The sequence below is a fragment of the Tamandua tetradactyla genome, chromosome 4 (assembly GCF_023851605.1).
Source record: "Tamandua tetradactyla isolate mTamTet1 chromosome 4, mTamTet1.pri, whole genome shotgun sequence".
Taxonomy (NCBI): Eukaryota; Metazoa; Chordata; class Mammalia; order Pilosa; family Myrmecophagidae; genus Tamandua; species Tamandua tetradactyla.
Genome location: NC_135330.1, coordinates 186,450,486 through 186,466,663, shown reverse-complemented (window position 1 = coordinate 186,466,663; position 16,178 = coordinate 186,450,486). Strand labels below are relative to the sequence as shown.

The window sequence follows — 16,178 nt, the reverse complement described above, 5'->3', positions numbered from 1 at the left end:
TTTAATTAAAAAAAAAAAATAACACCAAACAAACGCAAACATTCTTAACTTTTGATCATTCTGTTCTACATATATAATCAGTAATTCACAATATCATCACATAGTTGCATATTCATCATCATGATCATTTCTTGGAACATTTGCATCTATTCAGAAAAAGAAATAAAAAAAGAAAATAGAAAAAAAATTTATACATATCATACCCCTTACCCCTCCCCTTTACTGATCACCAGCATTTCAAACTAAATTTATTTTAACACTTGTTCCTCCTATTATTTATTTTTATTCCATATGTTCTACTCGTCTGTTGACAAGGTAGATAAAAGGAGCATCAGACACAAGGTTTTCACAACCACACAGTCACATTGTGAAAGCTGTATCATTATACAATCATCTTTAAGAAATATGGCTACTGGAGCACAGCTCTACATTTTCAGGTAGTTCCCTCCAGCCTCTCCATTACATCTTGAATAACAAGGTGATATCTATTTAATGCGTAAGAATAACCTGCAGGATAACCTTCGACTCCATTTGGAATCTCTCAGCCATTGACACTTTATTTTCTCTCATTTCACTCTTCCCCCTTTTGGTCGAGAAGGTTTTCTCAATCCCTTGATGCTGAGTCTCAGCTCATTCTATGATTTCTCCCACATTGCCAGGAAGGTCCACACCCATGGGAGTCATGAAAGTAGGTTTACCTTCTTCTTTACAGAAATAAGTTTCATAAGAGCAAGTCCTAAGATTGAGGGCCTGGCCCACCAAATTGCCAGTTTGTAATGCTTACGAGAATATCAGGTCTTCTCCAGGTGGGGAAATTAAATTATTTCCACATTTTCCACCAGTCCCTAAAGAAGACTTTGGAAATAGCTTTTTAATCTTCTGCCCGGATTACTCTGTGATGTATTAGGGCATCACACCAACCTGTACAAACCAACAAGATCTCATTCCTGATTCAAGGTTCCATGTAATTATGGTGTTTGAAAAAGCTGACCATACAAGTTAAATTAGATGCTATGCTACCAAAAATATAAATTTTGCACCAAATGAACATCTCTTCCTTTGGTCTCACACAAAAGTTGAAGTTTTAAAATACAGCCACTAAAATCATTTACCTGTTAGTCTGATTTACCTGAGTACTAATCAGATCAGCTTCATCATATCTCTAACTGAGGTCTGAGTGCTTTCTCACCCTTTTTTTTTAAAAACAAAAACAAAAAAACAAAAACAAAACTGTTTCTCTATGGCGTAATGCTGACTTTCATAGCTGAACTCTAGCTTTCAGTCTCAGGTGTCACACAGATATCCAGAATTCCAAGGAAAGACAGGTTATACACAAAGAGTTCAGCAATCTCAGAATTTAGAATTAACAGTTAGAACCCTGGAATAGATATGACTGCTTTAAGAGTCACATCTATTAAATCTAGAAGCCTTTATAATAGGTCTTCCCCTGATAACCTGGGCTTTCAAATTCAATTCTCAGAGTTTGCACATCATAGTTAGTCCATATTAGCAAGGCATTATAATATTTGTCTTTTGGTTTCTGGCTATTTCATTCAATATACTGTCCTCAAGTTTCATTAACCTAGTTGCATGCCTCACAACTTCATTTCTTCTTGCAGCTGCTCAATATTCCATGGTACGTATACATCACAATTCAGCTTTCCATTTCTCTGTTGATGTATCCCCTTAGGCCACCCTCCATCCATTATGAATCTTGAACGCTGCTGCTATAAACACCAGTGTGCAAATGTCCATTCTTGTTCATGCTCTCAGTTCCTCCAAGGATACACCTAATAATGGGGTTGCAGGATCATACACCAACCCCACACCTAGTATCCCATAGAGCCACCACACTGACCTCCAGAGGGGCTGCACCCTTCTATTTTCCTACCAACATTGAATAGGTACATCTCTCTCTTCACATTTTCTCCAGCACTTGTATCTCTCTGCTCATTTTTAAACAGTTTTATTCACACACCATACAATCCAACGTAAGTACATAATCAATGGTTCCAGGTATAATAATCACACAGTCATGCATTCATCATCACAATCTACAGCCATGCATTCACCACCACAGTCTATATGAAGATATTACCATTTATTCCACAAAGAAAGAAGAGGGAAAAAAAATGAAGAATAATAAACAAAACAAAATAAAATAAAATGGAGAAACAACCATAACACCAAGAATCCCATATCCTTCCCCCATATCCCCCTCTTACTGACATTTGGCTTTGTCATATTGCCTTTGTTACATTCAATGGAGGCATATTATAATGTTGTTGTTAACTATAGACCCTAGTTTGCATTGATTGAATTTTTTCCCATATACCATCCCATTTCGACACCTTGCAATGTTGACATTCATTTGCTCTCCCTCATGCAAAAACATTCCTATGTTTATTATTTAATTATCATCATTGTCTACTCTAGGCCTCTCTAAATTATACTGTCCCATTCTTTATTCTCTATCTTTCCTTCTGGTGTCCTACATGCCCCCAGCCCTCCGCCCTCAACCATATTCACACATGGCTTCATTTAGTGTAGTTGAAATATTGTGATACTACCAGATAGCATTATGCTATTCATTTCTGGATATTTACAATCAACCATGTTGAACATTCTATACTCTTTCAGCATCAAATGCCCAATCTCTATCCTCTTTCTATCTCCTAATAACCTGTGTTCTCAACTTTAACTCTCCAAGTTTGCTCATTATAATATCCTCAAGGTTTATCCACATTGTTGCTTGTATCTTGACTTTATTCTGTCTTATACCTGCATAATATTCCATCCTATGTATAAACCAGTTTGTTTAATAACTCATCAGCTGATGGACATGTGGGTTGTTTCCATCTCTTGGCAATCATGAATAATGCTGCTGTAAATACTGGTATGCAAATGCATGTTTGTGTCCTTGCCTTCAGTGCCTCCAAATATATACCTAGTAATGGGATTGCTGGATCATATGGCAATTTTATATTTAGCTTCCTGAGGAATTGCCAAACTACCTTCTAGAGTGGTTGCACCATTTTACATACTCACCAACCGTGAATAAGTGTACCTCTTTCTCCACATCCTCTCCAGCACTTGTAGTTCTCTGTTTCTTTTTTTGTTCTGTTTTTTTAATACTGGCCATACTAATAGGTGTGAGATGATATCTTACTGTGATTCTGATTTGCATTTCCCAAATAGCCTGTAAGGCTGAGTATCTTTTCATATGTGTTTTTTTTTTTTGTGATTCATATATATATTTTGCATTCATATATTTTTGAGCCAGTGTATTTCTTCTTCAGAAAAGCGTCTGTCCATGACTTTTGCCCATTTAAAAATACGGTTGTCTTTTTGTTGTTGAGTTGTAGGATCTCTTTATATATTCTAGTATGCCAAATATCATATCCCCTTATCAAATATCATTTCCCATTGCATAGGCTGCCTTTTTAGTTTCCTGAAATAGTCCTCTGATGCATAAAAGTGTTCAAATTTGAGGAGATTTCCATTTATCTATCTCTTTTATTGTTCATGCTTTGTGTAAGCATGGTCTAGGAGACCACCTCCTATCACAAGACCTTTAAGATATTTCCCTACATTATCTTCTAAAAGTTTATGGCCTCAGGTCTAATGTTTAGGTCTTTGATCCATTTTGAATTAATTTTTATATAAGGTGTGGCCCTCTTTCATTCTTTTGGATATGGATATCCAGTTTCCAAGCACCATTTACTGAGGAAGCTGCTCTGTCCCAGTTGAGTTGACTTGACTACCTTATCAAAGACCAATTGTCTGTAGATGAGAAGCTCTATTTCTGAACACTCATTTTGATTCCATTGGTCAGTATATCTATCTTTATGCCAGTACCATGCCGTTTTGACATAATTTTTTTAAAGCTTTGAAATATGCTTTAAAGTCAGGAAGTGTGAGACCTTTTACTTCATTCCTCTTTCTCAAGATATCTTCAGCTATTTGGGGCACCACATCCTTGCAAATAAATTTGGTATTGGTTTTTCTATTTCTGAAAAATTGTTTGGGTTTTAAATTGGTATTGCATTTAATCTATAGACCGATTTGGTCAGTGCTGACATCTTAACTATATTTAAGTTTTCCAATCCATGAACACAGTATGCCCTTCCATTTATTTAGATCTCCTTTGATTTCCTATAGCAATTTACTGTAGTTTTCTGTGTATACATCTTTTGTGGCCTTTGTCCAATTTATTTTTAAATATTTGATTCTTTTGGCTGCTACTGTAAATGGTCTTGATTTCCTCCTCAGAAGAAATCGCTCATTACTAATGTACAGAAACACTACTGATTTCTGGGTATTGATTTTGTACCCTGCCACTTTGCTGTACTAATTTATTAGTACTAGTAGCTTTGCTATAGATTTTTTTGGATTTTCAACATAAAGTATCATGTCAAACAGTGAAAGTTTTATTCTTACTTTCCAATTCGGATGCCTTATATTTCTTTTTCTTGTATAACTGTTCTAGCTAGAATTTCCAGCACAATGTTGAATAACAATGGCGACAGTGGGCATCCTTGTCTTGCTCCTGATCTTAGAGGGAAAGCTTTCAGTCTTCCCCATTGAAGATGATGTTAGCTGTGGGTTTTTCATATATTTCTTTTATCATACTGAGGAAGTTCTCTTCTATTTCTATCCTTTGAAGCATTTTCACCAAGAAAGGATGTTGAATTTTGTCAAATGCTTTTTCTGCATCAATCAAGATGATTATGCAGTTTTCCACTTTGATTTGTTGATTTGGGGTATTACATTAATTGATTTTCTTATGTTGAACCAGACTTGCATACCTGGAATAAATTCCTCTTGGTCATGGCGTATAATTCTTCCAATGTTCTGCTGGATTCAATTTGTGAGGATTTTTTGAGGATTTTTGCATCTATATTCATTAGAAAGATTGGTCTGTAATTTTCTTTTCTTGTGATATCTTTGCCTGGCATTGTTATTAGGATGATGTTGGCTTCCTAGAATGAGTTAGGTAGCTTTCCCTTTTCTTCAATTTTTTTTGAAGAGTTTGAGTAGGATTGGTATTAAATCTTTCTTGAGCGCTTGGTAGAATTCACATGTGAAGCCATTTGGTTCTGGACTTTTCTTTTTTGGGAACTTCTTAATGACTGATAGAATCTCTTTACTTGTGGTTGGTTTGTTGAGGTCATCTATTTTTTCTTGAGTCAATGTTGGTATTCGTGCTTTTCGAGGAAGTTGTTCATTTCATCTATGTTGTCTAGTTTATTAGCATATAGTTGCTCATAGAGTTCATGCTATAGGAAAAGAGATGGAGTTGCTTTGTAGGAAAAGTGTTCAATGCATGCCCTGCAAGACTCTGCCCTGCAAGACTCTGATTGTCCTTATAGAATACTCAACATGTCACTTTAACTTAAAATGCAGTATAACCTTTGCTTACATAAACAACTTAAAAACCAAACTCTATTTTCTTGATGTGAAAATTCAAGGCTTAAACATAATAATTCAAGGGTGGGAGAAGAAGAGAGGAAGAAAAAATGTACAAAAAAAAAAAAGGGATTTTTCTTGCACTAGTCCTAATCCACAATGGTTGGGCATATTTTGAAGGGGCACATTTACTTTTGTAAACGTGCTTTTGAAATTCCAGTTTAAAAATAATGGCACTGACCCTTTGGGGGAATGAGGAAAAAGGGGGAAAAATTCAACTGCCTCATTTGGAGAATTGCTGATATTCTCGCAAGCAGTGGGGACAACCAATCAATAAACTGAGACATAATTTTGGGGTTTGCCCCTATGAAACTTATCCCTGCAAAGGATAGGCTAAGCCTATTTAAAATTAGTCCAAAGAGTCACCCCCAGAGAATCTCTTTTGTTGTTCAGATGTGGCCCCTCTCTCTTTCTCAGCTGGCATGGCAAGCAAACTCACTGCTTTCTGCCCCTCTATGTGGGACATGACTCCCAGGGGTGTAAACCTCCCTGGCAACGTGGGACAGAAATCCTAGGATGAGCTGGGACTCAGAATCAAGGGATTGAGAAAACCTTCTTGACCAAAAGGGGGAAGAGAGAAATGAGACAAAATTAAGTGTCAATGGCTGAGAGACTTCAGAGTCGAGAGGTTATCCTGATGCATTATATAGATATCCCCTTTTTAGTTTATGGTGTATTAAGGTGGCTAGAGAAGTACCTGAAACTGTAGAGCTATGTTCCAGTAGCCGTACTTCTTGAAGATGATTGAACAATGACATAGCTTTTGCAATATGATTGTGTGATTGTGAAACCTTGTGTCTGATGCTCCTTTCATCTATGGTATGGATAGATGAATAAAAAATATGGATAAGAAATTAACAAATAATAGGGGGACTTTTGAGTTGGACAGCACAAAATACTGGAAAAAGGCTGGACAAAAGAAAAGGAGGGACACAGAGCCTGGAGAAACCAAGAGCCATGTACTAACTCAAGCGCCTGATTAGCAAGTTCAAAAAGGCTTTTTTTTTTTTTAACTTCTTAAACAACTGATTAGCTAGAAATGGAAGCACTCACACTACCCCAGGCAAGGGAAGAACTAAGGCATCTCTGAGAGACAAAGTAAGTAGTCAGGTGAAAGGAGTTTAGTTTCCTAAAGGGCATATCTTCCCAAGAAAAGGGGGGCAGGGCATAGCTCAAGCGGCATCTCTCCTTCAAAGAATTAAGGCCCCAGGGACTGTAAAACAGAAGGAACCAAAACCTGCCTACTACTGCAGCCTTGGTCTCAACCGTATCCCTGGTAGGGAGAGTCTGCTGAAATTAAAGGCACAGCATCACCATATGCTGGTGGGAAGCTGTGGGCAGACAAGTGCCACAAGCTGGGCAGGATAGAAAAAGCACAGAATCTAGAGGCTTCATAGAAAAGTCTGACAACGTGCTCCATCTCACCTTCAGGGAAATCTGAAACTGGCTACTCTTTCCTCCTGAGAAGTGGGCCTGTCTGCTCTGGGAAAATCTGCCTGGGGTCTATAATATCTGAGGAGACCCTCCTCAAAAAATAAAAGGCTTTATATATGCAGGACAAGAAACAGAAAAACAAGAACTGAAAAATTCTCATCAATTAAACAGAACCTATGCTACAGTTCTAGAATAAGTTGAAATAAAATGTCAAAGAGCAGAGAGAGAATAGGGCCATCCAGTTAAAAAAAAAAAAACTCTAGGTAAAAGAATAAAAACAACTTCCAGAATAAATTAAGAAAATTAAATGCCTAGATGCCAGCAGAAAATAATGAGTCATACTATGAAAATCAAAGATATGGTTCAGTCAAAGGAACAAACCAAGACTTCAAATGAGATAAAGGAGTTGAAACAACTAATCCAGGATCTTTGAACAGACATGCAAAATCTCATCAAAAATGAAATCAACAAGTTGAGGGAAGATATAAAGAAGACATTGGGCACAAACATAAAGAAGAATCCAAAAGTTTGAAAAAAACAAATTATAGAACTGATGGAAATGAAAGGCGCAGTAGAAGAGACAAAAAAAAAAAAAAACCCAAAAACCAATGGAAACCTAGAATAAAAGATCTGAAGAGGCAAAAGAAAGGATCAGTGAACTAGAGGACTGGACATCTGAAATCCAACACACAAAATTAACGGCACTGATAAAAATCTCACAAAATACCTAAGATATGTTAAACAGTCTACTTTCTAGCTCCAAACCCACCCTCAAAACGAAAGAAATATCCCCAAACTGTGATAGTTTTAGGTTGCTATTTACATTTTTTAGTTACCTGTTAGAATTTTTGTATTAGCATTGAATCTGCCTGAAGTCACACTTCCAAATTTTTACATGAAAAATGAGGTGGTTACAAGGTAGTCAGTGAACAGATAGACATCTTTTGATAAATATTTACAATTGGATTAAAACTCCTTAGCATATCATTTAGATCTTTAGAAATATCAATATAATGTCATTCAATTCAAAGGACAAATTATTACCCTCTCAACCCTGATGACTCCCACATATTCATAAATTACTGGGTCAAGGATTTGCTTATTGACATTTAGTTTGCTAAAAAGAAAAAAATTCCTCTCAATATTTCAAGACTCACTGTTGTAAACTGAAATACTCGCCTAAAACTTTGGACTTTCATATATATGTACACATGATCAAGTTTTTTTATTAAAAAAGAAATCTCCACCTTGGATTTTGCAATGGATTTTTAGAAATGACACAAAAAAAGCATGAGCAACAACAAAAAATGGATAAAATAGAATTAATCAAAATAAAAAAATTTTATACATCAAAGGATATTATCAAGAAAGTGAAAAGACAACCTATGGAATGAGAGAAAAGAGTTGCAAATTATTTAGCATACATGTGTTGGCTTTACTGGTGAGAAGGTAAATTGATGCAGCCACTGTCGAAAACAGTTTGGTGGATCCTCAAAATGCTAATTATAGAATTACCATATGACCTAGCAATTCCATTCCTAGATATACATCCAAGAAACTGAAAGAAGGGTCTTGAATAGAAATTTGTACACCAATGCCCAGAGCAGCATTATTCACAATCATGAAAAGATGCACGTAACACAAGTGTCAATCAACAGATGAAAGGTTAAGCAAAAAGTGGTATATCTGAAGAGTGGATAATTAGCTGTAAAAAGGAATGAAGTTGTGATAAATGCTATAACATGGATGAATCTTGAAAACATGCTAAGTGAAATACAGTAGACACAAAAGAATACTGTATGAATCCACTTTTATGAACTTTCTAGAATAAGCAAATTCATAGAGACAGAAACAGACTGGAGGTCACAGGGGCTGAGAGAAGGGAAGAATGGGGGGTTTTTGCCAAATAGTTACAGAGTTTCTGTTTGGAGTAGCAAAAGTTTGGAAATGAATGGTGGTGATGGTTGTGCAACATTATGAATGTAATTAATGCCATGGAATTGTACACTTAAAATGGTTAAAATAGCAAGTTTATGTTATATATAAAACCATAATTAAAAAAAAATGAAAAGAAATCTTACTTTACAAATAAAAGGGAGGGACTCTTACTCAACCACTTGCATTTCCCTGACTCTGCTGGCTGGCCCTCCTTCCTCCATGGGTTTGTTCAAGCTTCTGGAATGCCCTTCCTTATCTTCTTTGCCAACTCTTGCTCACCTTTAAAGTTTAGCTTGTCTTATTTTCCTAAGTCCCAGGTGGGTGCTCATTTGGTGCTCAGCCCGGTAGCCCCCACTAGACTATGGCAATATTTTTTACAATGCCTCCTTGTGGGCAGAGAATGTGGTTTTCATCCTCCCTTCCAAATGAATACCTGTTCGCAGCTGAAAATTAATGAGTTTCACCATCAACAGTACGAGTCTTGTGTACCAGCCACTACATTATCCTTTTGGGGGCAGAGCAATGATTTTGTGTGGAATTTACTAAAAATGGAGAAGGCAATTTCAAAAGTTAAAGCAAAACATTAGTTTGATAAAGTTCTGAGTTCCAAGAAACTTGAACTGTTAAGACTTAGATAACTTTTCACCTCTCATACTATTTATACTCTATAGGTTTGAACATTCATGTTTTCAGTTATGATCCAATTTCTTCTTTAGCAGAGGCGGAATAAAGCCCTCAAGGACAGAGCACCTTTCCCATGAGGTGAGAACGCCTCTTGGATGGCTCATCAGATCTCAGAATTCACCTGCTGTGTTCCAGAGTTGGCCTGTAAGCTAGTCTTGTCCCACAAGTGTGTAAGGAGAAGAAAAGCAGGCCTATGGGGAGCACTGGGGAACCAAATGTTTACTGGCTAGGCAGGAAGAGGTAGGAACAAAACCAGGAAAGAGGGGTGTGTTTCAGAGACCATAAACACAGAATACTTTGCTGCCAAGTCAGACAAAAATAAAACTACAAAGCGTTTGTGAGAGTAATTTTAGTGAAGTGGAATGGTAAGAGTCCATGTTAGACTGAAGGGTGACTGGAAGGTGAGGAAATAAAGATGAGGTGTAGATAACTTATTGTAGATCTTTGGCTCTAAGAAAAGAAGAGAAAAATGGAAGCAGGGGCAGATCTGGATTTTGTGGGGCCAGAAGCTTACACAATTTGGGGGAACCTCCTGAAGGAAAAGACAATCAAATCACAAAAAATAAAATAGACACAAAAATAAAAATAAATTAGACACAAAAATAAAAATAAATTTAGAAAAGCCAATACAAGTGAGGGCATCGATGCTTAAGCTCTCACATTTCCACAGTAAACCCATTTCTGAATGGCGGAAATTTCCTTCTCATGCTGCCTTCCACAGCACACATGGAAGAGAACTGCTTTGTATGGCTTCATCCTGCCTGCCGCTGGTTGACAATCCCCTCGAGAACAAAGGGTCTTGCCTCACACTACCATATGTAACACACGACCCCATCCAGGGCCTTGTACATGACGCCACCTCAGGTGTATCTCTGAGCAGGGGTTGTCAGCCACACTGATGGTCTAATCATAGGGTATGTGAAGTTCATGGCGAACATTAAAAACACTCATACCAGGTTTTCAAACTTTTTACATGTAATAGAGTTCACAGATACCTGTGCTCACTTTGGAGTGGATTGAGGTAAGGCTGGTGGCAGATAAGAGAGGAAGCAGTAGAATAATGACTGACAACGATTCTTATCTCACCAATGTGCAGATGTGATGGGAACAACCACAGAATGAAATGTGGAGCACAAGAGGACAAGGGTGTGTATTCACTGACAGGCTAGTTTGTTAAGTGGGGCCTCCAAGGATGGGGGGAAGCAGGTTATATAACGGTATTTAAGTAAAAAAATCTCATTTTTGTAAAAAAAAAAGAAGAATCCCTTTTCTTTGTTAAAAAAAAATGTGTATATTGTTTAAAGTGCCCGGGAGAACATATATCAAAATGTTAATAGTGATCTCTGAGAGGTGGGATGGCTGATTTTCACTTTATATGTTTTATTTTGATTAATTCTAATTTATTCATTTTTTTATTGTTGCTCATGCTTTTTTGTGTCATTTCTAAAAATTCATTGCCAAATCCAAGGTGGAGATTTCATTTTTAATAAAAAACTTGATCATGTGTACATATATATGAAAGTCCCAAGTTTTAGGCAAGTGTTTCGGTTTACAGCAATGAGTCTTGAAATATTGAAAGGACCTTATTATTATTATTACCTACATAAGCTCTTTTGAATTTGCATTTTTTAATTGTATAGTCCATTTTAAAGCTATGCTCTTTGAGCTCTTAATACTGAAACCTTTCTTTTTAGGAAATATAACTAAAAGGGTTTCTGTTTAACTAGATCATATACTTATTTTCATTGATTTGTTTGGTAATAACAGGAAATTCAGGGATAAGTATCAACTATGTTTTATATTAATTTTGAATATTACATGATATTTTGTAAATCTGGCCAAAATAAAGCATTCCTTGAAGTTGTCTGAATTCTTTGGAGGGAAAATAGCAAATATTGGAACAACATTTCTCTTTTTGAAATTCTGAAATGTAGAAATTTGATTTTAAAATGAAGTTAATATACTTCTTTTTTTGACTAGGAATTCCATAATAATTGTGTTTTGGACATTTCATAAATTATTTCTTTACCATTTTCTTTTTCCTAACAGCTTCTATCTGTTCTCTCTGGTATTATGGCTAATATTTTTCTCTTCCTTTTCCATGTTTAAATTACCCAATCCTTAATTTCTGTTCTTCCCAATTAGCTCATTTCTAAATATATGATCAAGCTTTGACAGATCTCCTTGCAGTCAATGTTTTTCATGTCAGAGAAGCAGAAAAGCCAAACTTCTTTTTTAAAAAAGTATTGCCAGGGGCCCACAGTGTTCAGAAGAGAATGAGTCTTTCTTGCCTGGCACTGCCTACTGCTGGCACTTATGAATACAAAGTGTGCAGGGTTTTCTTCTCTCTCAGGAATATGAATCCTCCAAGCACAAGGGGAAACAGACTTTCTTTCCATGACAGTTCCAGCAAAAGGTCTATTTTCCCTGAAAAGTAAGCCCATACAATCCTTCTAGCTTTAATATCTTAAAATAAGCGTTAGGGTCACAGGGAGATAAATTGTCCTGACTCACATAAACCTGAATCAGGTCATCTTCCTTGCTCAGGTCCACACAAAATTCATTTCCATTTTAAACCAGTTTTTTAAAAAATCCATAGCCTGATATTATGAAGCCACAGTGGTCAAAACAGCATGGTACTGGCATAAAGATAGTTATATCAACCAATGGAATGGAATAGAGTGCTCAGATATAGACCCTCTCATCTACGGACACTGGATCTTTGATAAGGCAGTCAAGCCAACTCACCTGGGACAGAACAGTCTCTTCAATAAGTGGTGCCTAGAGAACTGGATATCCATATGCAAAAGAATGAAAGAGGACCTGTATCTCACACCCTATACAAAAGTTAACTCAAAATGGATCAAAGATCTAAACATTAGGTCTAAGACCATAAAACACTTAGAGGAAAATGTAGGGAGATATCTTATAAATCTTACAATTGGAGGCGGTTTTATGGACCTTAAACCTAAAGCAAGAGCACTGAAGAAAGAAATAAATAAATGGGAGCTCCTAAAAATTAAACAATTTTGTGCACCAAAGAACTTCATCAAGAAAGTAGAAAGACAGCCTACACAATGGGAGACAATATTTGGAAACAACATATCAGATAAAGGTCTAGTATCCAGAATTTATAAAGAGATTGTTCAACTCAACAACAAAAAGACAGCCAATCCAATTACAAAATGGGGAAAAGACTTGAACAGACACCTACCAGAAGAGGAAATACAAATGGTCAAAAGGCACATGAAGAGATGCTCAACGTCCCTGGCCATTAGAGAAATGCAAATCAAAACCACAGTGAGATATCATCTCACACCCACCAGAATGGCCATTATCAACAAAACAGAAAATGACAAGTGCTGGAGAGGATGTGGACAAAGAGGCACACTTATCCACTGTTGGTGGGAATGTCAAATGGTGCAACCACTGTGGAAGGCAGTTTGGTGGTTCCTCAAAAAGCTGAATATAGAATTGCCATACGACCCAGCAATACCATTGCTAGGTATCTACTCAGGGGACTTAAGGGCAAAGACACAAACAGACATTTGCACACCAATGTTTATAGCAGCATTATTTACAACTGCAAAGAGATGGAAACAGCCAAAATGTCCATCAACAGACGAGTGGCTAAACAAACTGTGGTATATACATACGATGGAATATTATGCAGCTTTAAGACAGAATAAACTTATGAAGCATGTAATAACATGGATGGACCTAGAGAACATTATGCTGAGTGAGTCTAGCCAAAAACTAAAGGTCCCACTGATGTGAACCGACATTAGAGAATAAACTTGGAATATGTCATTGGTAACAGAGACCATCAGGAGATAGAAATAGGGTAAGATAATGGGTAATTGGAGCTGAAGGGATACAGACTGTGCAAGCGGACTGGATACAAAAACTCAGAAATGGACAGCACAATACTACCTAATTGTAGTGTAATTATGTTAAAACATTTAATGAAGCTGTATCTGAGGTATAGTTTTTTTTTTTTTAGGTATAGTTTTTATTTATTTTTTTATTTTTATTTCTTTCTATTATCGTTTTATTTTTTTCTGTTATCTTTTTATTTCTTTTTCTAAATCGATGCAAATGTACTAAGAAATGATGAATATACATCTATGTGATGATATTGGGAATTACTGATTGTATATGTAGAATGGAATGATTTCTAAATGTTGTGTTAGTTAATTTTTTAATTAATAAAAAAAAATAATTAGCTAAGTGATCTGAATCACAATCTCTACCTTGACTTAGGGTTCTTCCCTTAATCTTCATGGCCATAAGCCCTAGTCCTTTAGAAAACTTTGGGCTATTCCCCTAAGAAATCATAATGGGAAGACCCATGAGACTCATTATTTTTCCCACTATACCAGACTTCTGTCTATTACTATCTGAAATTGGTTATAAGATAGGACCAATCGCATACACCCAATTCCGCCCCTCACAGTTCCAGGCTGTCTTTCCTAATCCTACATGACCTTCAAACAAAGGACTTGGTGTACCAGAAGGGAGCTCAATGGAAGACTGCTTTAAAACCTAGAAAAAAAAGGATCTTATCAAGTCTTCCAGACCAATGCTACAATAGCAAAAACTTTTAAAAATTGGCTCCTGGGTCCACATGTCACCACACACAAAATGTGTTCCAAGATTTTGGGAGGTCACTCCCATTGTAACCTCAAACTAAAATTGCCATGAAAATGTTAGAAGCAGATGGTATCTGATGTGGACAAGCCTGGCAGAACAAGCAGATGACCCTTAACCTATCCCCCTCTACTACAAGACCAAATCCTTTTCTTATCCCCTTTTCTTTCTTTTGTGCTTCCTTATCTCTTCCTAATCATTTATTGCCCTCTCAAGATCCTTGGGCCTATTTAAAATGATTCCCTTCCCTCCTTTTTCTTCTTTTCATCTTACCTAATTCTCTTTACAATAGCTTCACCTTCTAATTCTAACACCTTCCTCAGGTTATCTCAGAGAGTTGCCACTTTCCTAATTTTGTTATACTTGGATAAATAACACAGGACAAGTAGAACAGTCTATACATTGACTTAAAAAATGCTACTTGACTTCCTTGGAAGAACCCCGCAGTGCCAGGGACTTATTTTCAAAAATTGGTTTGGCTTCCAGGGAACCTGGACTCAGAGACATCCTAACAGGAGCACTTTTATCTTTTTAGTCATAATGCTCATAGTATCTGTCATGGTCAGGTTCATGTGTCAACTTGGCCAAGTGTTGGTACCTGTTTGTTTGGTTGGGCAATTGCTGGCCTGTCTTTTGCTATGAGGACATTTCATAGAATTAAGTCATGATCACATTTGCTACATCCACAGCTGATTCCATTTGTAATCAGCCAAGGGGAGTGTCTTCTGCAATGAGTGATGCTTAATCTAATCACTGGAAGCCTTTTAAGGAGGATTCAGAAGACACAGGTTCTCTTCCTGCTTCGGCCAGCGAGCCTCTCCTGTGGAGTTCGTCCAGACCCTCCATCAGAATCGTCAGCTTAACAGCCTGCCCTACGGATTTTGGACCCTACGTTCCCATGGTTATGTGAGACACTTTTTAAAATTTTATATTTACACATGTTTCCTGTTGATTCTGTTTCTCTACAGAACCCTAACTAATATAGTATCCCTCATTTGTTGACTAGTCTCTTGATTCTTTTATGCTATTGTGCAGCTATGAAGACAACAAATGACATAACTCAGACTTCAAGAACAATGATATTAAAATTACCCCACAAAGCCTTGGAAAACAGAGCTTCTGAACTATGAATAATACACAAGACACAGGAAGCAACTAGTGGTGAAGAGAGACTAGCAATGTTTTTGGTCAAACCCTCATAACTGAGAGAATGATCAAAACATGGGAATTGATAAATATAATCAAAAATAGCTTTTGGGTTTTCTCGAATCAATGCAAAAATTTTAATAATTTGACAAACATCCAAGTCACTTGACCCCCCAAAAGCCAATTAAGGCAATTAAGCCTCTAGATAAGTATATCTGGCCAATTAAAAATAAAGTCCACTTACACCTAACCCAACCCCATATGACTAACAGATTCCTGCTCCAATCACCAATACCTAAGCAGATTCCTTCCTTTGTTTTTAAAACGTCTGCAACCTCCCCATCCAAGAAGCTGTTTTCACTTTTGAAAGTAATTATTTCCTTTTCTGTAAGAATTTGGTGTCCTGAATAAAATGCATAAACTGTAAAAAAAAAAAAAAATCCATAGCCTGATTAATTTTCTGTTCACTTTAATTTTATTTTCTTAAATCAGATTCTATTTTCCTGAGCAGGTATTTGATCATTTGCAAGATGACCTTTTAGGTATGGCATTAACCTTAGACCACTGAGTCTCAAACTTCAGTAAGAATCAAAATCACCTGAAGATATTCCTGGCTCCTGCTTCCAGTGATCTGACCCTTTAGGTTTGGGGTGAGGGCTCAGATTTTACAATTCCAATAAGCTCCCAGGTGATTCTGATGCTACAGATTTACAGACCACACTCTGAACAGCACTCATTATTCTATGACCCTAACTCCTAAACAAGTTACGGTGGGCTGACAGCAAGGTATATTTTAACGTAATCAAGATATGAGTTAAATTTTGGAATGTTTATAAATGCTTCTAAGGAGAATAAGA

At 36.7% G+C, this 16,178-nt stretch overlaps 1 protein-coding gene across 5 annotated transcripts in view; it reads right to left on the bottom strand.

Moving 5' to 3' along the window:
• IFT88 (intraflagellar transport 88) overlaps nt 1–16,178 on the bottom strand; it is a 174,550-nt gene that overhangs the window by 17,052 nt on the left and 141,320 nt on the right. The gene's annotated exons all lie outside the window — the stretch shown is intronic.